Source organism: Nerophis lumbriciformis, linkage group LG11, assembly GCF_033978685.3.
Source record: "Nerophis lumbriciformis linkage group LG11, RoL_Nlum_v2.1, whole genome shotgun sequence".
Classification (NCBI taxonomy): domain Eukaryota; kingdom Metazoa; phylum Chordata; class Actinopteri; order Syngnathiformes; family Syngnathidae; genus Nerophis; species Nerophis lumbriciformis.
Genome location: NC_084558.2, coordinates 23,277,133 through 23,303,577, shown reverse-complemented (window position 1 = coordinate 23,303,577; position 26,445 = coordinate 23,277,133). Strand labels below are relative to the sequence as shown.

General features: G+C 38.7%; 1 protein-coding gene across 5 annotated transcripts in view; it reads left to right on the top strand.

The window, feature by feature from the left end:
- The window catches only part of shisa6 (shisa family member 6), a 218,758-nt gene that overhangs the window by 53,705 nt on the left and 138,608 nt on the right, over nt 1–26,445 (top strand). The window lies entirely within an intron of this gene.

Below are 26,445 nucleotides of genomic sequence, written 5' to 3'. Positions count from 1 at the left end.
TCCATGCTTGTTTTGTTTTTTTCCGCGTTCTCCTTCCTTTTCCGCAGGAGCCGGCAATAGGCATTAACAAAATAAAAGCATGTAAAAAAAAAACGCAATAACGCGCGATAAAGAAATTGCCGCCGTTAATAGATTGATGCGTTAACTCGAAATTAACGCATTAACTTGCCCACCCCTAATATATATATATATATATACACACACACACACACACAGTCGTGGTCAAAAGTTTACATACACTTGTGAAGAACATAATGTCATGGCTGTCTTGAGTTCCCAATAATTTCTACAACTCTTATTTTTTTGTGATAGAGTGATTGGAGCACATACTTGTTTGTCACAAAAAACATTCATGAAGTTTGGTTCTTTTATGAATTTATTATGGGTCTACTGAAAATGTGACTGAATCTGCTGGGTCAAAAGTATACATACAGCAATGTTAATAGTTGTCCCTCGGCAAGTTTCACTGCAATAAGGCGCTTTTGGTAGCCATCCACAAGCTTCTGGCAAGCTTCTGGTTGAATTTTTGACCACTCCTCTTGACAAAATTGGTGCAGTTCATCTAAATTTGTTGGTTTTCTGACATGGACTTGTTTCTTCAGCATTGTCCACACGTTCGTAATGGGGTTTAAGTCAGGACTTTGGGAAGGCCTTAATTCAAGCCTGATTTAACCATTCATTTACCACTTTTGACGTGTGTTTGGGGTCATTGTCCTGTTGAAACACCCTGTTGGACGGCGTGGCGGAGTTGGGAGAGTGGCCGTGCCAGTAACCTGAGAGTTCCTGCTTCAATCCCCACCTTCCACCAACCTCATCACGTCCGTTGTGTCCTTGAGCAAGACACTTCATCCTTGCTCCTGATGGGTCGTGGTTAGGTTGATAATGTATGTTGCTGTACGTATACTTTTGACCCAGCAGGTTTGGTCACATTTTCAGGAGAACCATAATAAATTCATAAAAGAACCAAACTTCATGAATGTTTTTTGTGACCAACAAGTATGTGCTCCAATCACTCTGTCACAAAAAAATAACAGTTGTAGAAATGATTGGAAACTTAAGACAGCATGACATTATGTTATTTACAAGTGTATGTAAACTTGTGACCACGACTGTATATGTATGAATATGTATATATTTGTATTTTGTTCATGAAAACACTATGAATGTAATCCAAACACGTGTGTGAATTCATGAGCGCACTTTGCACTGAAAGGAATGCTGTTTGTTCATACGCGTAAACATTGAACTACAGTATATGTTGTGACATAAATGTAAATATGTAATAGCAAAGATTATCTCTGCATTTAAAAGAAATGACTTACGTGTCGTCAACATATGAGTGTAAAGAGGATGAGCTAAATATCTGCAGTTAAATTTGGCTAGAAGGCTTTGAATATTTTGCAAAACTCATCAAAACACACTTCATAGACATTGTGATCTTGAAGAAATGGATGCACAGAAAGGATGTAAAGCAATAATGACAGCCTCAGCACTTTGAATCGGTATTACTGTGGATTTATTCCTAAATCAGTGAAACACTGATGTTTGATTGATTTGATGTTTATTTGTTCCCCTCATTTCCGTACCAACATTGTCCTGTAACTGACTATGAATTTCCACACTGACATCCATTTATCTTTTTATGATTGGGGAATTGTCGTTAAATTACTTAATCTGTCGCCATAAGTTCCACTTATCCGGAATTGGTAGATGGATTCTATCATGTATCCCAGCTGGTAAACTTGTGGGGTGAACACTTTGTGATGGGCTGGAGTCGGAATGAGGTTAACACTAAATAAGCAGTCAGGTTGAATATAAATCATAGCCGAGCTTCATTATTTTTTGAAGAGGTTTGCACAGCTTGGTTTGCTCTGGCTGAGGGTAACAAAGCTGGAAAAAAAAAGTAAATACAATATTCACTGGCCACAGAATCAAATGGCAACATCGTTTTATTTTCTGCATCTATTTAGTTTTTTTTGCACCGATTGTGTTTCTTTTTGCCACATTGACAGAACAGAGTTTTGTAGTCGAGATTTCGTCCTCTCGCTTGGTTAAATAGGGTGCCTGTTATGGTCTATTAAATTATATAGGAAGATAGAAAATGTGTTTGGTGGTTAATTATAAGTCAAGCTGTTTGTGTGTGTGTGTGTGTGAATGTGTGTGTGTGTGTGTGTGTGTGTGTAGTTATAAAAGCCATGGGGAGGACAGGTGAGGTCAATGGGTGGTGTTGTTGAGCATCACAACAGCTGGATGCCCCACATCTGCTTGCTGATATTACAACACAAGCACATCAGCCGTGAGTGCCGGTGAGGAAAACGGAAGTCCTAATTGAAAGTCTAAAAATGACTTTCGCTCATGTCAGCCACCCAGCCTAATTGTACATCAAGCAGGGATTTTCTTTGTTTTCAAGGCAGTTTGCCTTACTGCATACTCCATAACAGACATGCAACTCCGATAAGATACACCTGCCCCATTTAATGGGATTTAATAGCAGAACGTCATTAAAAATCTGCCTATGAATGAGTTTGCAGTTTCTTTTGTCGCTAGTGTCTTTTAAAGGACATATCAGTTAGAATTCAGTTTTTTTTTAAAACAATAGAAATAAGATTGTAGTTGTAATTGCATTATAACCATGTTAACGAGTACATGGTTGTATTTTAAGGCTGTTAAAGTAAATTCTATAATGCATGCAGTTATATGCAAAACATTATTGCATTATTCATGTATCAACACTGATTAATCTGGGAATGTATTTGGACTGCACATGCTTCTTTCCCTTAACCGTGAATGGTTACCTGAAAGGCGTAGCAGGTTGCTTTATGGTCAGTGATCAGTTTAAACCAGGGATATCAAACATGCGGCCCGTGAGCCGGATCTGGCCTGCGAACAGGTTTAGTCCGGCCCGCGAGATTAGTTTGCTAAGTGTAATTGTAATTGAGCTGCATATTTAAAGGGGAACATTATCACCAGACCTATGTAAGCGTCAATATATACCTTGATGTTGCAGAAAAAAGACCATATATTTTTTTAACCGATTTCCGAACTCTAAATGGGTGAATTTTGGCGAATTATACACCTTTCTATTATTCGCTCTCGGAGTGATGACGTCACGTTGTGACGTCACATCGGGAAGCAATCCGCCATTTTCTCACTTTTGTCGGTGTGTTGTGGGAGGGTGTAACAACACGAACAGGGACGGATTCAAGTTGCACCAGTGGCCCAAAGATGCGAAAGTGGCAAGAAATTGGACGAAATTTGTTCGAAATACGAGGGTGTGGGGAAAGCCGACGAAATGGTCAGTCGTTTGTTCCGCACACTTTACCGACGAAAGCTATGCTACAACAGAGATGGAAAGAATGTGTGGATATCCTGCGACACTCAAAGCAGATGCATTTCCAACGATAAAGTCAAAGAAATCTGCCGCCAGACCCCCATTGAATCTGCCGGAGTGTGTGAGCTATTCAGGGACAAAGAACCTCGGTAGCACGGCAAGCAATGGCGGCAGTTTGTTCCCGCAGACGATCGAGCTAAACCCCCTGGATGTCTTGGCTCACACCGCTTCTACCGTCCCTTATGCCACCGAAGATGATCAAGAGAAGAATATCGACCCTAGCTTCCCTGGCCTGCTGACATCAACTCCAAAACTGGACAGATCAGCTTTCAGGAAAAGAGAGTGGATGAGGGTATGTCTACAGAATATATTAACTGATGAAAACTTTATTCATTACTCGCAGTTTTACGTAAATTATTATACATAAACTGTGTTTACCAATAATTTAGCTTAAAAACATTTATTTTTTTCAATCATTCGAGTACATTCGGGTAGTCTTGTGTAATGCAGTATTTTGTGTCTATTTAGGTATGGTTAACCTGAGTGCTGAAATCGTGGAAAAATATATGTTCTTAGCGCGCCTGAAATGGGCTGTCTGCACTCTCAAAGTGCATGTTGTTGCCAAATGTATTTCATATGCTGTAAACCTAGTTCATAGTTGTTAGTTTCCTTTAATGCCAAACAAACACATACCAATCGTTGGTTAGAAGGCGATAGCCGAATTCGTCCTCGCTTTCTCCCGTGTCGCTGGCTTTCGTGTCGTTTTCGCTTGCATACGGTTCAAACCGATATGGCTCAATAGTTTCAGTTTCTTCTTCAATTTCGTTTTCGCTACCTGCCTCCACACTACAACCATCCGTTTCAATACATGCGTAATCTGTTGAATCGCTTAAGCCGCTGAAATACGAGTCTGAATCCGAGCTAATGTTGCTATACCTTGCTGTTCTATCCGCCATGTTTGTTTGTATTGGCATCACTGTGTGACGTCACACGGGTGTATATAACGATAGTTAAAATCAGGCACTTTGAAGCTTTTTTTAGGGATATTGCGTGATGGGTAAAATTTTGAAAAAAAACTTCGAAAAATAAAATAAGCCACTGGGAACTGATTTTTAATGGTTTTAACCCTTCTGAAATTGTGATAATGTTCCCCTTTAAATCAAAGAAACTGCTGTTCTAAATGTGTCCACTTGATTTCGAAATAGCAATTCTGATGACTGGACTAATTTAGATGGCAAAGATAAACTCCACATTTTCAATTAATAAATGTACCTCTGTGTGTCTATCGCCACACATAAGGTACTCTGTTGATACAAAGTATGATTACCGTACTGAATAAAATTTGTACATGAATTATTTTCTGGAAAAATAAAACAACTAAACCAATAGGGAGGATAACTGAGACATGGAAAAGGGCTAGGATTACATCAACGCTACTTCTTCTGTTTTATAATACATGTTGAGTTGTGCAAGTGTGAACATATGATGTTCGAAATAAAACTAACTATTACAATTACCTGAAAGCGACCTAATAGAGATTACTGTGTTTTAGTTAGTTAGTTTTATATGACTCATGTTTTTTTTGTTTTTTTTTAAGCTTATGTTTCCCCAAAGTGACACTAAGTGAGTTGAACGTTATTTAGCAGTCACAGCTGCTTACTTACTGCTCTTGCAACCCCCTGAGCCATCTGTCCAAGTAAAAGTGAGTGTTCCGGTGCCCACCATCTTCATGATTAAGATGGGGTTTTATGCTGCCCTCTATTCGTGTGCCTAGGTGGGTTGTACATAATTTAAAAATATACGGCCTGACCTACACAAAACTGATCTACTAAGCTCGTGCCCTGAGGATTGTGTCTCTGACATTAGCAAAATAGTTTCAATGTATATGCATAATTATCAGAATGGGCAATATTATAGCGCTTCACAATGCCCTAAAAGGTGGCACAGATAATAGTTGTGTGCTGCATGTTCAACAGCAAAACGCCTGCAGTTTGGAGCATGATACCATAGTTGTGCTGTCAATGAGCGGCTCCATGGTGGCCACTGGTAGTACACACTAAAACCTCATTTAAAAAGGGCAGTCTGCCCCACTTATGCAGTTGGTATTCTTTGTACACGCAGTCTTTAGTTGATAATCCGCAACACGCCTACCTGTATTTATAGCATGGCTGGGAATCTTTGGGCACCACACCATTCGATTCAATCCGATTCTTGGCGGTAACAATTCGATTTAGAATAGATTTTCGATTCAAAACAATTCTTGATTATAAATCAATGTTTTTTTTTAATAACATTGGATGCCAGTTGTCTGATTACCTACTTTCCGCCATAAAATAGATAAACAGCTCTGATCAATTTCTGTAATAATTAAAAGAAAACAGGTTTTGTTTAATAGAATGCCTCCCAAACATTTAATAAAGTAAAATACAAATAAGGTAACAAGAGTATCCCACACTTCTCTTTTCCAAAGTAAACCTATACAGCAGATATGATCATCTATATCAGTGTTTTTCAACCACTGTGCCGCGGCACACTAGTGTGCCGTGTGATATCATCTAGTTTCACTTATTTGGGTTAAAAATATTTTTTGCAAACCAGTAATTATAGTCTGCAAATTATGTGTTGTTGTTGAGTGTCGGTGTTGTCTAGAGCTCGGCAGAGTAACCGTGTAATACTCTTCCATATCAGTAGGTGGCAGCCGGTAGCTAATTGCGTTGTAGATGTCGGGAACAGCTGGAGGAAATGTGCAGGTAAAAAGGTGTCTAATGCTTAAACCAAAAATAAACAAAAAGTGAGTGTCCCTAAGAAAAGTCATTGAAGCTTAGGGAAGGCTATGCAGAAGAAAACTAAAACTTAACTGGCTACAAAGTAAACAAAAACAGAATGCTGGACGACAGCAAAGACTTACTGTGGAGCAAAGACGGCGTCCACAAGGTACATCCGAACATTACATGACAATCAACAATGTCCCCACAAAGAAGGATAAAAACAACTGAAATATTGTTGATTGCTAAAACAAAGCAGGTGTGGGGAATAGCGGTCAAGGAAGACATGAAACTGCTACAGGAAAATACCAAAAAAAGAGAAAAAGCCATCAAATTAGGAGCGCAAGACAAGAAGTAAAACACTACACACAGGAAAACAGCAAAAAACTCAAAATAAGTCAGGGCGTGATGTGACAGGTGGTGACAGTACACCTACTTTGAGACAAGAGCAACATTGATGCACGCTTGGTTATGCTTTAAAGTCATACCCAACAATTGACTTTAACATTTTACTGTCAACTGTGTTTCGTTTTTTAATGATTTCTGCTGGTGGTGTGCCTCTGAATTTTTTTCAACGCAAAAAATGTGCCTTGGCTCAAAAAAGGTTGAAAAACACCGATCTATATCATCCATCCATCCATTTTCTACCGCTTGTCCTTTTCGGGGTTGCGAGGGGCGCTGTGCTTCTCAAATATTTCCTGTTACGCTCCCCCAAGGAGAAGAAAATATTTTGCGACTACTTTAGATTTTTTTTAATCAATTAAGAATTGTTACAAATAAGAATCGCGATTAATATAATCATGACCACAAATCCCATAATTGCCAACCATCCCGGATTTTCCGGGAGACTCCCGAAATTCAGCGCCTCTCCTGAAAACCTCCCGGGACAAATTATCTCCCGAAAATCTCCCGAAATTCAGGCGGACTCAGGTCCATGCGCTTTCCCACAATATAAACGGTGTGCCTGCCCAATCACGTTATAACTGTAGAATGATGGAGGGCGAGTTCTTGGTTCCTTATGTGGGTTTATTGTTAGGCAGTTTCATTAACGTCCTCCCAGCGCGGTGACAACACACAACAACAGCAGTCATGTTTTTGTCTATCGTAAAGCAGTTCGTCTGCCGTAAACAGCAATGTTGTGACACTCTTAAACAGGACAATACTGCCATCTAGTGCATTTGATGAAAGCACTTTTGTGCGTGCCACACAGCAATGCATCATCAGAGAGGGTGTTCAGCATGGTTAGAAAAATAGTGACAGAGAATAGAACAAGGATGGACAATTCAACCCTTAACTCAACAAGTGTATGTGTAAATAAATGAACACTGAAATTCAAGTATTTCTTGTGTATATATATATATATATATATATATATATATATATATATATATATATGTATATACAATAAAATAAATATATATTTATAGCTAGAATTCACTGAAAGTCAAGTATTTCTTATATATATATATATATATATATATATATATATATATATATATATATATATATATATATATACATATATATATATGAAATACTTGACTTGGTGAATTCTAGCTGTAAATATACTCCTCCCCTCTTAGCCCCCCCCGAAATCGGAGGTCTCAAGGTTGGCAAGTATGACAAATCCCCTTGGAAGTCTCACAATATTCCAACACCAGATACAATTCAACCAAAAACTTTCCAGTAAATATAGATGCTTAGTCCACACCAAGCCGTCTGTCCACTCCCATCCATAAAAACAGACCCACCACAGCTACTGCACAGTTTTATCATTTTCATTAAATACATATTTTCCACATAATAAACATCATTTTTTTCCCAGTTTATTCAAACTCCTGTTTTTTCAGTCCAAGTAGCACTTACAGAGATTCTCACTGTTGGGAAGAAATAACCAGCTTGTTGGTTTTCAAAAGAATCCAAAGCTGCTGCCATATGGTCAAAGGACAGCTTTACATGTACTTTTGGCATAACTCATTTCTCAGGCGTTTTAATCCTGAACAATCTGTCCTGTAATGAGAAAGGGTTAAAAACATGTTTAAAATATACCCTCCTTGTTTTAAGGCAGTGCCAATGCTCTTTCACATCATTGCTATGCAAACTACAGCCCAATAGCAGGATTAAATTAATTGTTAGTGTCACAGAGGAAGTGCGATGTATCTTGGTATTCGCTCAGCGTCACTGAGTGCAACTCTGCACTGTAAATCAATGTCACATTTGCACACATATTTCTCTGCTCTGCCGAGTGTTTAAAGAGAGCAAAGCTGTGTTTGCAGATGGATAGAGGGAGAATTCTTATGACTGATGTTTCCAACTCACATGCCCCAATTGATCAAATGCTTCTACCTCGGACACTGCAGCGTGGAGTGGGTTGACAGCCAGCATGCAAATGTGAGTTTTAAATATTCAACTCGCCAGCTGTTATTACTTGAATGTTCCCATTCAAATGATTTTTCCATATTTCAATCTTGTGGGTAGGATAACACTGCCAAGTCTCTGCTTTTAGAGAAGTGATTGTTTCAGATACACTATTGTCTGTAACTTGGCTGTGCCTCACTTCATCACATTCATATACCCAACTTTTAACTTGTTCATATCATTTTTTAACTAGTGCACGACAAGGCTATAGTTATGTACATAAACAACCCCTTTAGTTAAACTTATACAGTAATGTTGATAGGTTTTCAATGTGTGAGTCCCTGGGACCCACAGGAGATGATTTCAGTGGGTCCCCAATAGGGCTGGGCGATATATCGAATATACTCGATATATCGTAGGTTTGTCTTGATGTAGAAAATGACTATTCCATGAGTATACGAGTATACGTTCTCAGGCAGTTGCTTTTAGCTGCGGGCATTACACTACAGGCTTTTCTCACTTTTTCTTGTCTCTCCTTCGCACAGAGACATAAACAAGCGCACCTTCTTACATATGTCACATACTGCCGCGCGTGCATCGTCATACGCCCTCACCGAGCAGAGAGGGAGCAGAGAGGAATGTACCATAGGTAAGTTTAGCTGTGGCAAGAAGGGGAAGCGGTGCGGTGCGAGGGGTAATACGAGAGAGAGAAGATGCAAATCTGGTAACAAATGGAAGAAGAAGTAATTCCCAAGAAAAACAGCACGGGGTCCATCGTCTGGCGTTGGTTCGGCTTCAAGCGGGAAGATGTTGAACAGACAAACGTAATATGTCAAGTGTGCGGCAAAAGTGTTGCTACAAAAAGTAGCGGCACTACTAATTTGTAGCATCATTTGAAAAGTCACCCGCTAAAAAATAAGGAGTTGTCACGCCAAATTTCTTCCCCCTACAAACCCCCCCCCCCCCTCCCCCCATTTACTTCCGGGGTCATTTCCTCTTACATCATTTCCTCTTACTTACGTCATTTCCTCTTACGTTATTGACAGCAACCGATAGAATCCAAATCTCCTGAAAATGGTGGTGTCACTGAATGACATTTGTCTTTATCTTTCCCAGGGGACTTATGTCAAACAGCAGCAGGCTTCGAAAAATTCCAGGCGCAGTGTTAGGGAAAATTTCAGGCGGAGTGTTAGGGCCGCTGCTGGGAACTTTTGTCTTCGTGGTAACGTGCAAAAAAATATGAATTAATATATAATACTGTTAAATGTCTGTACTTTAAATCAACATTATTGTTGAAACCATTTCACTACAATATTGTGTGTGCTGCTGTCCTGTGTCAAAGCCGAAGTGTTATCGATCGCTGTCAATGATGTAAGAGGAAATGATGTAAGTAGGAGGAAATGACGTAAGATGAAATGACCCCGGAAGTAAATGGGGGGGGGGGGGGGGTGGTTGTAGGGGGAAGAAATTTGGCGTGACAGCGTGCTTGAAACTCCACATGTCAACATCTCGGCCGGTGTCACGCCAACAAAATGCCGAAGCAACCAGCACTGACCAAATTGAGCCTGGCGTGTTCCATTTCCAGATCAACGCCGTATGAATAAAATAGTCAAAAACAGAAGGAAAGAACGTCCACAGTAACTTACCACATAGCGGAGGAAATACACAATTTGATTTCCTATCATGCAGCTAATTTTTATTTTACAGTTTTTTAAATATCTTGTGTGACATCATGCACAAAAGTGCACTTTATTTGTTTTAAAATACTGTAGTGGCGTTCTGTACAAAAAGTGCACTTTAATTTAGTGTAGTTTTGATATGTCATCTTAGTGACTTCATGCACAAAGGTACACTAATAGCTTGTTTTAAAATGTCTCTGACAATCTTGCACTTTCTGTTTTGAAATGACATGAATGTTTGTGCCACTGCTTAATAACTGTTTAATAAATACAGTTTTGGTAAACTGACTTAGTTGTGATTTCCCTCTCTGCATGAAAGTTTAAAATGAGCATATATTAATGCAGTATGAACAAGAAAGTTTTAATGTAGATATAAATAATCATCATACTGCTGTGATTATATGCATCAAATTTTAATTCAAAGCTAAGGCAAAATATCGAGATATATATCGTGTATCGTGACATGGCCTAAACATATAGAGATATTAATAAAAGGCCATATCGCCCAGCCCTAGTCCCCAATAAAAGGGGCTGTTTGCATCCTTTACGCGGATGCCAAGGAGACCGTAACTTTCCAATACAGTGACGTGCAGTGAGGTTCATGGCTGGTGAGGCACTGACTTCATCACAGTCAGATTTACAAACATATGAACCCTAAAGAGTATCTTATTCACCATTTGATTGGCAGCAGTTAACGGGTTATGTTTAAAAGCTCATACCAACATTCTTCCCTGCTTGGCACTCAGCATCAAGGGTTGGAATTGGGGGTTAAATCACCAAAAATTATTCCCGGGCGCGGCACCGCTGCTGCCCACTGCTCCCCTCACCTCCCAGGGGGTGATCAAGGGGATGGGTCAAATGCAGAGGACAAATTTTACCACACCTAGTGTGTGTGTGACAATCATTGGTACTTTAACTTAACTTTAACTTTACACATACAAACTGTAGCACACAAAAAAGCACATGTAATTAAAAAAACGTTATTATGGTCTTACCTTTACTTATAAGTGCGGGAACAGTGGTGTTCGTGTTGGAGGAGTTGTGAATGAATGAAATATGAAATCCGTGCTGCAGTCTGCAGGTGTACCTAATGTTGTGTCCCTGCAGTCATTCACGGCTCCTCCGGTGCGAGTATTGTTGTTTTTGCACTTTTTGGCTTCTTGTTAAGTGACTTTTTTTGGGTGGATTCGGTCTTGCACGTGGAGGGTTTGGGTGTGGGCTTTGGTTGGTGTGGCGCTCCCGTCGGAGGGTGCATTCTGCAGTGGGGGTGCATTAACCGGCACCAGGAGGCGGGATTACTGCGAGCCTCACACAGTGCGTCTTCGCAGCAGTTTTATGATCGCTCAGCACAAGAAATACGTTACACACATACAGTTGTTGACAAAATACACTGTACATTATATACCTCAGCTAACTAAACTATGGAAATGTATAATATAGTTCATATAGCAATACGGTCTCACTGCACAGCAGGCCAGCAGTTAGCCGAGTCCGCAATCCATGTTGAGGCACAACTGAGTGACGTGCCTCAACTGGCTGCTGATCACCGCACCGTCTCTTCTCAGTATTTGAACATTTTGAATAAAAATAATCAAAAACTAGTGAAGTTAAATGGAAAATAACTTTATACTATAATCACTGAATACATATAACAATTTAATTATTTTTTTTTCTTTTTACATTTTTTTTCTTTCCATGATGGCAGGTGAGGCCCCGCCTCACCTGCCTCTAGTGACCGCACGTCACTGTTCCAATATATTTTAAGTATTAAATCCCGCCCCCCATTGGCTTTCTGCACGTAATGACGTAACTACGTCTGTATGTGAGACGCACATTAGCTTTGTGTGTTGTTACCCAATGATAGCGATCTGGATAGACAACGTTAGCTATCATTGAATGTATATTCTATTATAACAACAACATGACTCTAGGGCTGTTTTTGCATGTGTATGTGTGTACGAGACCGGTGAATAACAAGCCTAAACGCTAGACTAATTTCTCAAAACTACAAGCAATTTGTATTCAATATAATTACAAATGAAAATACAAAAAAAAAAAAAAAAAAAAAAATGTCACTGTCAGGCAGACACAGCAAGATACGTGCACAAGTAAAATATTTCTCTGTGTTGGATGTCAAACAAAACATACTGGCCTTCACGAAGAATTGCCAGAAGACAAACAAATACAAAACAAACATATCCACACTGACTCACAGGATCACAATGAAAGCTGTGAAATGTCAAGGCAGAATAACATTAAAACAAATAAATTAGCTCTGTTCAGTTTTGCCATTCTATCATGCAGTGGCATTTATTTTTTTACGTTCCATTTATTTAGACATTTAAACATTTGACACATAAAGTAAAGGCATTGCTTTTATATACCAAAATCTGAAATGGAATAGGCAGAAGCTAAAGCTAATTACACTTATCCCAGTGTATTCCAAAACAGAAAATAAAAACATACCAATGTCTTATGCATGCAGTTGTACAATTTTAGTTTTTTCCATTCATCAGAAAAAAAAGATAAAAATGCTACATCATCATCACATATTTTTTTAAATAGATTTCTTCAAAATAATTTTAAATTGAATTAAAGTTTTATAGTCGATTAGCTCTTGGTCTAACTTATTCCATACATTATTCCCAAAAAAAGACACACAATGCTGCTTTGCACTCATTCTTAAACATTTATTTGTTTCGGAAATTCTAAACACAGTCTCGTTTTTGAAACTATCCCTGAATATATACTACACTGGTAACTTGTTTTTGTCTATGTCATACATAAATTGTGCTGTCTTAAAGTCCAAATCCTTCAACTCTAGTGCTTTTAATCAAATGAAAAGCTAATTTGTTTGTGCCTTTTAAGCCGCTTTAGTCACAATGTGGTCTTCTTTTTTAATGATATTTATTGGATTAAGATTGTTTTTTATAAATGTTTCCCCACACTTCTAGGACATAGGGTATGTAAGGGAAAACCAGGGTATAGTATAAAATATACAGTTTTTTTTAATTTAACGGTTCTTTGGCTTTAGATATTATTGCAAGAGGTTTACATAGCTTTGCCTTGATATAGTTTATATGGGGCTTCTAACTGAGCTTATTTTGTAAAAATATTTCATGAAAATGTATTTCTTTCATTCTTTCTATCTATCTCAGTATGATTTATTTTTTAAATTCTTACATACATCAATGGCACAATTTCCAAACACCATACACTAAGTTTTGTTTAAATTGAGAGTTAACTTATCAAACCATGTCTTTAACAATAATAGTTTTTTTTCTAGTGTATCTATTAATGTTTCTGGATTGTTACCACAACTAAGTATGTTGGTGTCATCAGCGAATACAATCAAATAGAATGTTTTTTAAACTAAACAAAGACCGTTAATATACATAAGGAACAAAAAAGGACCCAAAACTGACCCCTCTGGAAGCCCACAGCTTACTGTCAGCAGCTGGGAATCAGTGCCATTGATTCCAAACTGAAATTATTTCATTTTCATCAGTGGCTTGAATAAATATAGTTTTACCAGGAGTTGGTATTTTGCTTAGAGCATCAACTTGATTAATGTTTACTATTTCTTTAGACAATTTAGTGAAGTATTGATTAAACTGATTTGCAATGTCATTGCGTTTGTTCAGAATTAAGTTGGAATGTCAACATTTGGATATTCCACTTGAAGTTACTATATATTATTGCTGTCCATCTTCTAAAAAACAGTTTTAAATTTTTTTTATTTGAGTTTATAGTATGGTATGGTATGCTTTTTATTGTAATTGCACAAGTACAACAACATTTCATTTTTACCACAAACCCATTTAAGATTAGACAACCATTGTACAGGGTTACAGAACAGAAACGGTGATGGGTCACCACTTACGGCGCCCCGTAAAAGGTGGGAAAAAGGTAGCAAGGGAAGGATGGGTAAAAAAAAAGTCGATCTCACACTGGGCTCCTATGGGGGGAAGCAGGCACAGAATGGGGCCGAGAAAAAAAACTTGATAGCCGAAAAGCACACATAAACATTTTATACAGAAACAACAAGACTTGCAACAGAAGGGGAGAGGGCAGGCATCGGGTCCGAAGCTGCCAGTCACTAGGGCGCTGCTCCGTTGTCCATTAAACCAAGTGGGGTGAAGGGGCGGAAAAATCGGGGGTGGGCGTGCATATGCTAATTGCCAGTGCATAATGTTGTGTCTATAGGCCTGGAGTCACTCTGCAGGCATTACGAACAAAGTTCAACTCCAAGGTGTTGTTGAAAGAGGGAGGGATGTCAGAGCGGCTATCACTATGATGTCCTCGCTTGGATGTTTTCAGAACAACCTCCGTCTGTTGTGAACATCGTCAAGGCCATTTGTGGGAGTCAAATCGTAGATAAGGATTGTTGTTTTCCAAGCGAGCAGACATTTAAATGGCTTGTCTGATCTAGTCGTCCATTCCCACAGCCCGACCTATGTCTTCCGATGCCTTTGGGCTCCTTGAACGGCTGCGATCGTCTTCCAAAATTGACGATACACCAAAGCAATGCTCAGCCCAATCAGCAGATGCCCTGCTATCACAGTTCCCAATAAATAGATGTCTTCCACGTCCTCGACGGAAAGCACTGAGGCACAGGACTCTCCATTTCTCCCACAAGTCCCTCACGTACCCAGCAGCGAACGTTCCATCAGTGCAGTCAGGTTCCCCCGAACCTTGTTTCCTCATCGAGAAGATTTTGTCAATTTTGAGTCGAGAGTCCAACTTATCAATTACATGCTTAGGTGTTTAGATTTCAGAGGACAGCACAGAAAAAGATGCTCTTAAAAGTGCAGACAAGACAAAGAAAGAGGCAAGCGTGCAGAAACAGGGAGGGAGAGGAATGCGACCGCTTTTACCAAGTGCCAAGAGAGAAACTGCAATGAGTGTGAATGAACAATATTGTAATAATTTGTCTCAATGACTACAGACTAGTTATTGCCCGCATTGCACTTTTTTACGATGTTGTATGATAAACAAAAATCCACATACTTCATGGGGGTTTAAACTTCAAGAATAATGTTATCGATGTTTTAAAAAGATGCACGTCGATGCTGTGTGGTTCTGTACTAATTAACTTCATAGTTCGACTAGCACAGTCAGCAAGTCGGAAACATCCTCTTGAAAACTTGGTCTCGCAAGCGTATCAGAATCAGTTGGGTAGCTGCACTTACCAATTCATGGTCGTGTTCAGGCGAGGTTGTACGAGTGACTTGCTACCTTAGCACTTTGTGTAATAACCAATAATAAAGCGTTAATAAGGTCCTAGAGAGACCAAGATCAGGGCCATTGTGTTCGTTAGTAGAAAGGGTAGCTCGACAGTTTTCTCAAACACACAATTTGAAAAATAGACTGAACTGGACTGGTCTTTGCTCGGTCTCTGAGGCTCCAGCTACTAAATATTGAAGCTATAACAAGGATTAAGGTAGAAGTTAAAAAGGGTGGAGAAAGCGTTTTTACTTGCTAGTTCACTTGTGTGTGATATTCCCATCATATATTAGACTTTGAGCAGTAGCTAAGGAGGGGGAAGTTTATACTGCACAGACTAAGTGGGCCTTCAGGACCACCCATATAGACCCACTTGCTGTTTCTCTTCGCCCTTACTCGCACAGCTCATTAAGGAATCCTTGGTGTCCTTTCACTGAGAAATGAGTTTGACAACTTCCCTGCCTTGCAAAATTAACACACGGCTCCAAATGCCTGGTAGCATTGTCTATAAAAGCTAACAGAGCACAAACATGTGGAGGTCAGTGAATGACAAGTCACCCTACAATGCCTGACAAGCCTCTTGGGAACAACAACACTTCCAAAAACACTCTAGTCAATGACAGTGATGTTAGATGCGTAGGGACACAAAAATGACAGCACTGGAAGACAGCACTCTTATCAGTGTCCTTCTGCTGTGGCTACTTTGAAACTAGTGACTATCTAACTAGAGTTATTTGTCAGGATGCTGACGACAAAGAGACAAATGGTTATGGTATTGGTTTATGTCGAACATGCATACAGTTACAATATGGTACATTACATATTTGCAGTCATGTCTGAAAAGCACTCGGAAAGCAGAGATTATTTAACCTTTTCTGTTTTTACAGCAATTTGTAACAAATGTGTTCACCTCCTGTGCTCAATCTGTAACACAAACAAACAAATAAACCATGGCCTGGCTCGGTTGATAGGCGGCCATGCCAGCAACTTGAGGGTTCCAGGTTTGATCCCTGCTTCTGCCATTCTCTTGACTGCTGTTGAGTCCTTGGGCAAGACGCTGTACCCACCTGCTCCCAGTTCCACCCACACTGGTCTAAATGTAACTTAAATATTTGGTTTCACTATGTAAAGCGCTTTGTGTCACTAGAGAAAAAGCGCTATAAATATAACTAACTTCACTAATTAACTAAATAAATAAATGATAAGGTTCTCATGAATAAATTGTGATTCCCATAATGTAGTGAAAAAGATTATCTCTTCTTACGATAAAGTTCTAGATGTTTATCAGGATTCTTCTTCCTTGTACTTTGTAAACACTGAGTTTGAATATTTTCTTAAGCTTGATCATATTACATAGTACATTGTTTGACTTCTTTGCTCAATCCATTTCATAATTTACCTCCACATACTGATATACTAAAGCAGTGGTTATTAACCTTGTTGGAGGTACCGAACCCCACCAGTTTCATATGCGCATTCACCGAACCCTTCTTTAGTAAAAAATAAAATGTTTTTTTTTTTTCAAATTCAAGACAAAGTTATAGGTTTTTGGTAACACTTTAGTATGGGGAACATATTCTAAGTAACAAAGACTTAATTTAGAGTTATTTGGAAACCAGGGGAACATATTTTAAGTAATAAAGACTTAATTTAGAGTTATATGGTTAGGGTTAGGGTCAGGGTTAGAGGATTAGGGTTATAATAAGGCCATGCCAAATAAGGCATTAATAAGTACTTAATAATGACTAGTTAAGAGCCAATATGTTACTAATTTGCATGTTAATAAGCAACTAATTAATGGTGAATATGTTCCCAATACTAAAGTTTTACCATGTTTCTTTTACTGGTGCATAAAATGAACCGTGCATGAACATCACCTTGTTCAAACAACAAAACCAACACGTGCATAAACTCACAACAAATTACACACCTGCAAATCAGTCAGCTGCTGCCGTATCCGTAATACGCAGATAGGGAGAAGTTTGTATTTACACGATGAGTCGGGTATGTTTTGACCTCCGCCGAACCCCTGAGGCCAACTCACCGAACCCCTAGGGTTCGATCGAACCTAGGTTAAGAACCACTGTACTAAAGGTTTTGAGTGTTGTACATGCATACAAATGTTTCAAGGGTATTTTTTTTCTTAAGTTATATCTCTCCTCTACGAGGAGGATAAAGGGCAATCTCTGAAGGAAATCAAGCGAGCAATCTGCAGAAAAAAAGCAAGTACAATAGAAACTGTAAGGTCAAACATCAGGTTTTTTCCCTGGAAATAGAAATCGGTGTGTTGACATAATATCTTTTTTTGTGAATACTTAAACTTGAAAACTGGCGGACTCAAGTCCAGTGCCCTGCTTGTTTCCATATATGTTGCTATGGTAGTTGCTACGTGATACTTGACTCATCGACACATGCTATACACCTACATACTGCAACTGAAAGAACAGCAGTTAAAAGCTCAACCAAACTACATTATAGAAAAACAGAAGACAAGAGGAACCTGTTGAGGTGGCTCGGGCTTGTAGTTACTATGTCTCCCGGGCGCCTCCATGCCGGTGTTCTGGACATGCCAACCAGGATGAGGCTCTGGGTTATACCTCCGATTCGCTAAAGTAATTGTGTCCCACAGCTCACCTGGAAATGCCTCGATGTCTCACTGGTGAAACTGGAGAAGGTAGCTAGAGACTGGAAAGGCTGGGGTTCCCTACTAAAACTGTTGCTCTCACAACCTGGATGCGTATAAGCAAAATAAAATGAATGACTAGTCGTTAGGGGTGTAACGATTGATCAATATATCGATAGATTGATTTATATTCCTAAATTTCAAATATCTCGATCTGTGCTTGGCAAGTTTGACTTCCAAAAGATAGGTATCAATCTAAGATCGTTTTAAAAGCGAATCGATCGAATTTATCGATACTAGAAAAAGGAAAACATTGGATTTAAAAACTACAGACTATATATGAAGTTTAGCGCTTTTAAAAATAAGGACGTTAAACATTAGGTCTATTTTCCCGTCTGCAGCATCATAAAAACACAAATGGCGGATACCTACGGTGGTCGAGAAAAGTCACAACAAACACCACAAGACAATGTGGTGTTGTGTGTGACATGTGTGAGAGCGGCAGAGTGAACGGAGTCACGCAAGACTTTGTGTGTCTGTGTGTAGTGTACAAACGTGAGTTGTGGCGCACAGTAGCTCTTGTTTATGAGTGACTTGTTTTGACTCCCTGAGTTTGTTACCGCTTGTTAATAAAGCGTCTGAGAGTGTATCGCCGACTGTGTCTCTCCTTCTCCCTTGTGGGGCAACACAATATCATAACTTTCTGTTACAGCACAATTGCAAAAGCCACAACAAATACAAACGACACAATGATAAAGACGCAACCGACAAAGTTACAGTTAAGGCGACGCACCGACTTCTGAAACACAAGGAAAAGTTGTTTTATCAGAAACAAATAAATAGAAGAGATTAATCAAGGAGGTTATGGAAATTAGGAAGCAAGGGGCCTACACCTTCAACAGGGATGAGGTCACATGCATGTTTCCGCATACCTGGGACAATGATCTTTATCGGCGATGCCAACGAAAGAACATATACTGTATGGCCGGGTCAGGGAACTTTATTTAGCAGTTAAATCTGCTGTTGGTTACTGTGGTTTTATTGAAATTTGCTTGAATATGGAAAATGTGAGCAGAAAGTGTTTTTTTTTTAAATGATAATTCAACCTAAAGTGTTGGTTGCACTTTATTTCAATAAGATGTGAATGTATTGGCCATTAATTGTTGTTTACTTGTTTGTTTGTATCCATAATTAATTTATATATAATTCCCTTATAAGAAATAATAGGAATATAGGAAACTTCACCTGTAGTGTCCAGTATCCACTATTTATTTCGCAGTCACACTGGTAGATGTATTTTTTTTTTGTTAAAGTTACTGAATCAATTTGACTTTATTGCTTTGGTTTGTATCGCACTAAAAACATGAGATTGTCCTTGATTCATATCAGCAACCACAAATTTTGAATTGAATCCAATTGTTAAAAACAAATTTAGTTGTAAAATATAAAATCAATGACTAACATAAATCCATACTTCTTATTTTTACTTATTTGAATGAGGGTTCCCTGACTTACTAGGATAATTTACGATGAAAATGTTAAATTTTAGTCCTGTGATAGTTTTCTCTAACCATCCTATGTTTATGCTGGTCTAATTAGAATATGTGTCAAAAGTCAAAATGTGATCTCTATATGCAGACGTATACTGTAATGTCACACTTTTAAAACTCAGAGATTCATTTCCCCATAAACTTTATCCAAAAATTCGGAATTGTAATGCCTAAGAACGTTCAATTTTAGAGGCTTCACTGTAGACAGGCTGGAGAAGCGTCCTTGCAAAAATGAACCAACGAGGACAATGCTTTGACAAGGCTGCTATGTCGCCTTGTTTAGACCCTGTATAAAACACTAATGTGGCGCATCAATCAAGATGCTGCTCGCCGCATAGCATGGCAACTTTTATCGTTGCTCATTAAAGTAAGTGCAGCTATTTTATGCATCGGTTGGAATGCGGGGACTGTTTTCATGTTAATTTTCTGCCTTTAGATTTGTTATTAATCGTCTTCGATCAGCAGCATTCTGTATGCTAATAAACAGGCGTGGAGGACTTACGCCTGAGGACTCTTGGACTCTTTTCACGCTGTAGCTTTGACACACAGAATTAGTGGAGCTGCAATTGTTTAATGAACTATATAGTGGGTCAAAGATTTTGAGAGTATATCAAGATAATTCAGTAAAGCAGTGAATAAAGAAATGATGCCACTTTGTTAAATCAAAAGTAAACAAAAACAGAAAGTGTGTGCCAAAGCAGCTGTCGTTTAGTTTTTACCCACAAAGCAATTCTCTACTAAAAGGAAGATTTAACTTTAAATCAGCTTCATTGTGGACCACATTCAAAACTAATGACTGTTGAAGAATGTAGTGGCATGCTCTAAAATACTATTGATTTTATCAAAAATTTTCAAACTATTTAGACATTTATTTCTCCCTTGTGAACAGGCAAATAACTAGAATGGCACATACACATAGCACATCTTCCAAGGCTGATCAATCTGTCTTTCAATAGAGACCCCCTTTCCTGCAAATGCATAAATGTTGACATAATAATTCCGTTATTATTATTTTAGAAACATGTAAAATGTGCATATAATGCATATTATTATTGTCTTTACTCTCTAACATTGCCTGAGTAGGCTTTTGGACCTTTACGCAGACACAAGAATTGTGGATCTGAGTGTGTACAAAATTCAAGACTGCGGCAAAATAGCTAAGAACGAATTACAAATCAAGAACTACAGACAGAGCTATGGAAAAAGTCAACAACAAATACCGATAACTAGATAAGAACTCAAAGAGTGCAGACCTCTGTGAGGCCTTACATGTTTTGCAATTGTAAATAATTCTTTAAAAATCCAGACAGTGATCCGGATCACCCTCAAAATGTACTGACCTGTTCCATATCCAACTTCTGATATTTCTTATAACAGGGTTGCCAGATGCCCTCTGTTTAGTGGAATTCCGCAATTTTTCTAGCAAAAGTGGTATTGTTTTTTTTTTAAACCCAATAAAACAATGCGTATTGATCGAGTCAGGTTGCTTTCGTGGTGTTGTGGTTGGCTACGGGGTCCTAGCCAATGGCTTTGATTCGGGGGCGGACCTTCCGGGCAAAGGATGGGGAAGTGACCTGTTGTTATGGGGTGAAAGTTTGTGCGAGTGTTGCCGGGAAAGGAGAGAGAAGTACATTGAGCTTGTTGTACGAGAATGTTGCCTTTTGTCAAATAAATGAAGACAAACTGGGATTTTTTGTGAGCCTCCATTCTTGAAACATTACAGTATGTTTAGGTCGGTGTCTGTTGTTTCCGATGACATTCCGGAATGCTCGGAGGAGAAATATAGGCAGAAACATAAATATCAGCGGCTTTGCTGTTCCTAACATCTTCGCATGTTTTGGTACTTCGGTACTTGTTTAGGTGTTCAACATGTTAACATTCTGGTGTAGGAGTGGTAAATATCGTGTAGTGATTTTGTTTTGAAGTAACACATGTTTTGTAATTGCTAGCTCCCTTGCTCTGTTTATCATAATTATGTCATTCTTAAATGTTTGGAATTTCAAATTGATCTATTCATTCATGAAAACACTAGCCTTAGGGCTATTTTCTTAAAATTGCATGTTTTCAGAATTTCTATTCCTAGAAGCTGAATCAACATCTGCTCATAATTTTTTGCGCTATCGAGAACGGAATGAAAAAACAGGGTGAAGCCTCTTGTCAGTCATACACTGTCTGTCTTTTGGGCTGATGGTAAGCATACACACACGTAACATTAAACAACATGAAAATGAGCCGGATCAAGCCCAAAATCTAAAGCGGTTATCCTATTTTGGACATTTCCTGAAAGTTTCAGAAAAACGTTTGAGTAATGTAACTAATTGACAACGACAAACATACTGCAACAACGAGATAACCTTGTGGTGGACGTAATTAAGAGTGTTAGAGTAATAAAGTAAAGAGCAACTACTTCAGCTTTAGGCCCAAAATCTAAAGCGGTTATCCTATTTTGGACATTTCCTGAAAGTTTCAGAAAAACGTTTGAGTAATGTTGTTAATCAACTAATTGACAACGACAAACATACTGCAACAACGAGATAACCTTGTGGTGGACGTAATTAAGAGTGTTAGAGTAATAAAGTAAAGAGCAACTACTTCAGCTTTAGGCCAAAAAGCAAATAATTGGAAATGGGACAACAAGGTAGTCTAGGAGGACAAAGGAAAAACCTAGCTATAGCAGATCTCAAAAGTACAAACGACTTGAATTAAATGATTTGCAGGAATGTTGGTAACAAGCATCATGGTAGCAAGGAAGTAGTGGCACAAACAGGAGAATTTAGGCCTACATAGAGGAACCATGAGAAATATGATGGCGTCTTCGTGGTGTGAACCCAGGACTCAAAAAGGATGATGATTGTCTATTATGCCCACCTGTCCATCTGCTCCGCCTCCAGTCACAGTTTAGGCTGCCTCAGACAAATAGCAGAGGACTGGAAACAGAAACTAGATAGAGCTGGACGAAGTGGCTGGGGAGAGGGAAGTCTGGGCTTCCCTGCTTAGGCTGCTGCCCCCGCGACCCGACCTCGGATAAGCGGAAGAAGATGGATGGATGGATGGATGGAAACAGAAACTGTAGAAAATAAGAATCTGTTGGGGTGTAGACAATGACACATGCCTGGTTGAGGTTTGTTAAATTAAGATAAGGAAACCCAAAGACAAAGCAAAATATGATTTGTTAAATGTAACTGAACTGGGTTCCTGGGAGGTACGCTGAGGATCTTAGGTGGCGTCAGGCATGATAGCTGTTTTTAGGTAAGTAAAATAAAAAAAATAGCAAGGTTGGTTTGAAAAGATTTCCAGTTTAATGTAAACAGCAAATATTTTAAAGACACCGGAATGTATTATATTTTTATTTTACGTCATAATGAGTAGGGATGTCCGATAATGGCTTTTTTGCCAATATCCGATATTGTCCAACTCTTAATTACCGATACCGATATCAACCGATACCAATATTTACAGTCGTGGAATTAACACATTATTATGCCTAATTTGGACAACCAGGTATGGTGAAGTTAAGGTCCTTTTTAAAAAAAATAATAAAATAAAATAAGATAAATGAATTTAAAAAAATGTATTGAATAAAAAAGAAAGTAAAACAATATAAAAACAGTTACATAGAAACTAGTAATAATGAAAATGAGTTAAATTAACTGTTAAAGGTTAGTACTATTAGTGGACCAGCAGCACGCACAATCATGTGCTTACGGACTGTATCCCTTGCAGACTGTATTGATATATATTGATATATAATGTAGGAACCATAATATTGATAACGGAAAGAAACAACCCTTTTGTGTGAAAGAGTGTGAATGAATGGGTTAGGGAGGTTTTTTGGGTCGGTGCACTAATTGTAAGTGTATCTTGTGTTTTTTATGTTGATTTAATTAAACAAACAAACAAAAAAACTAAACAAAACGATAGCGATAATAAAAAAACGATTGCGATAATTTTCGATATTACATTTTTAAGCATTTATCGGCCGATAATATCGGCAGGCCGATTTTATCAGCCGATAATATCGACAGGCCGATATTATCGGACATCTCTAATAATGGGTGTACCTACCACCTACGATGTCACTATGACACACAAAAGTAACAGCAACACTCTGAACAGGGCCACTCTTTACGTCTAAACGCCAACAATAGCTGACCGAAGCTGAAAACTGGAATGGTATATTGGACAGCCATGTCCTTGTTGCTTGTGATTAATCATCTGATGTGAAAAGTCCTGCTGATGGTGTTTTGAGAATACCTCTGAAAGTGTTTTGGATTCCATACACTGGTAAAAGACTGATGTGTTGACCTCAAGCAGCTTTCTATCCTCCTTCCCTGCAGGACAAACTCCGGCTCCCATCTCAAATATATAATTCATAATAAAGAGACACTGACCAAGACAGGCAAAGGCAGATACATTGGTCACTTTTGCTCCTTCCTCCCCCAAACTCACATGACAATTATTCAGCGGCTATTATGTGGGAAAACAAGTAACCTTTTGAAAAATGTTCTATTGAATACAGGACTTGAATGCAGACTTGCTACCACCTTTTGCACTGGTCAACTAATGAGACATGGGGAAATGGAATTCAAATTAATTGGAATGTATCTTCTAATCTATTCATAGTATAAATTGAAGGATTTGATTTTAGTTGGTTTGAATTGAATTTGATTAGAGTTTTTTATATCCATGCTCTTTGGTCTAAATTGGGTTTTATAGGAACTGATTGTTTTTTTAAAAGTGTCCAACGCCAGTACAGGGGGCATCTAGGTTTATTTTGTGTTGCTATGGTAATTGCTACACGGTCGTATCAAGAAACTCATACAATTACCAGACGCTTATCAATCTTAGATCGCAACCAAACTTATTGTAGAAGACATTTCAAACCAAGTACTTACATGGGCAAATGTTGAAAACAAGTAAACAAGCAGAGACCAGCATATTTCGTCATTAAATCCATAAAACAAATCACTAATGCGACAAACTTATTAAAATTAATAAAATGATAGAATTTTTTTTCTTTATTTGTTGATTAATTAAATGCAATATTTTTTTTTTCGCGGGGGTGCATGGAACCTATTCCAGCTGCATTTGGGCAGGATGCTGGGTACACCCTGTACAAGTCGCCACCTCATCGCAGCACAACACAGATAGACAGACAACATTCACACTCACCTTCAGACACTAGGGACCATTAAGTGTTGTCAATCAACCTATCCGCAGGTGCATGTCTTTGGAGGTGGGAGAAAGCCACAGTACCCGGAGGGAACCCATGCATTCACAGGGAAAACATGCAAATTCCACACAGAAAGATGCCAGGCCCGGGGATCGAACCCAGGGCCTTCTTTTTTTGAGGCACACGCACGGTGGAACAGGGGTTATGAATGGATGGATGGACACGCACTAAACCCTGTTATATAAACTCAATAGTGCAACATAAGTTAGTTAAAACCGCTATTGGCTCTCTTTCAAATTCTTTGGCTTTTTGTCCACAAATACTTTTGAGACCTATACTGTGAGTTTGTAAAAAATACAACACAATGTAAATATGACCATATTAGCAACATGACAACAAAACAAGACATTTGTGAAAGCAAACTGACAACTGAAAAATATTGATCTCATTACGCTCATATGGATCAATACTGATACTCTACTTATATTTGTATTGATCTACTCACTCCTACTAGAAATGATCAGTACAGTGGTACCTCTGTTTTTGTTTTTAGTCCCTTCCAAAAGGTCAGACAAAACGTGAAGCACATTTTAACAATGGTAAAGGGAGCACCTAAAACCAAAGGTGATTATGTTTATTTGTTAGAGGATAATTGTTGAATCTGTTAGAAGGGATGAAAGGACAGCATTGTATGCGGGAGATACTGTCCGTGGTGCATGGGGTTGTAGCCATAACACCCATCCATCCATCCATTTTCTACCGCTTGTCCCTTTCGGGGTCGCGGGGGGGGTGCTGGAGCCCTAGCCATAACACATCATCACATATTTGGCCCTGTGGTGGGTTATTTTGCAGTCTTAAAAAAAGCATGAAGACGTCTCTGAAACCAGCGATTGTTTGCTTGAGCACTCAACCCTTCAGAATTATACGCCAATGTGGACTTGTTTGTTACGTGCAATGGTTGGCCGTAAAATTTTGGAGAAAATGTCCAAAACCGAATCATACAAAAAGTGGGCCGTAGGAAGTTTAATTCAGGTTCATGTTGGAAAAAATGGTGTCGCTTCTCAAGACACAGTTCTGCATATTTGGGTCTTTTAAGGCTTCAAGCATATTTGAGTCCCAGAAATATGCCGCATCTTCTACTCTGACTAAAAACGGTGCTTCCCTAGCGGATATTTTAAAAACAAAAAAGTTAAAGTTCATGTGGAGTTCATGTCTTTAATGCCTGTTTTTTTTTTTTTCAAATTGATCCTGCCAGCTGGAATAAACCCACCTTACCATTTGACCTTGTAGATTTGAGGTGTTTGCAACTTGCTCAAAGATACATTTTACAAACCAAAAAATTGTTTCTTGATTACAAACAATATTCAATAAACATTGCTTAACGGCCCCAGGAAATAATCTGTCGTTGAGGTTTTTCACTCGCTACTGTGTCATGCATATACACAAAAGCGGTTTCAGAGTAGCAACTAACAATTTGCAGTCATGTTGTTATGATAGACAATACATTTTAACGATAGCTAACATTAGCATCTAAACTTTGTCAAATTACTATCATTAGCTGACAACATACAAAGCTAATGTGTGTTTGTGTAACATGGGTCGCAGTTTATGTGCTCAAAGCTGGAATGCTTAACACGCTTAACTTTGGAAAGTTAGCCCCCTCCAGGTAGCCGCATAACCGTTGCAAACAGCCTCTCAAAGAGGAACAGCACTTTTTGGGGGAATTTTGCTTATCATTCA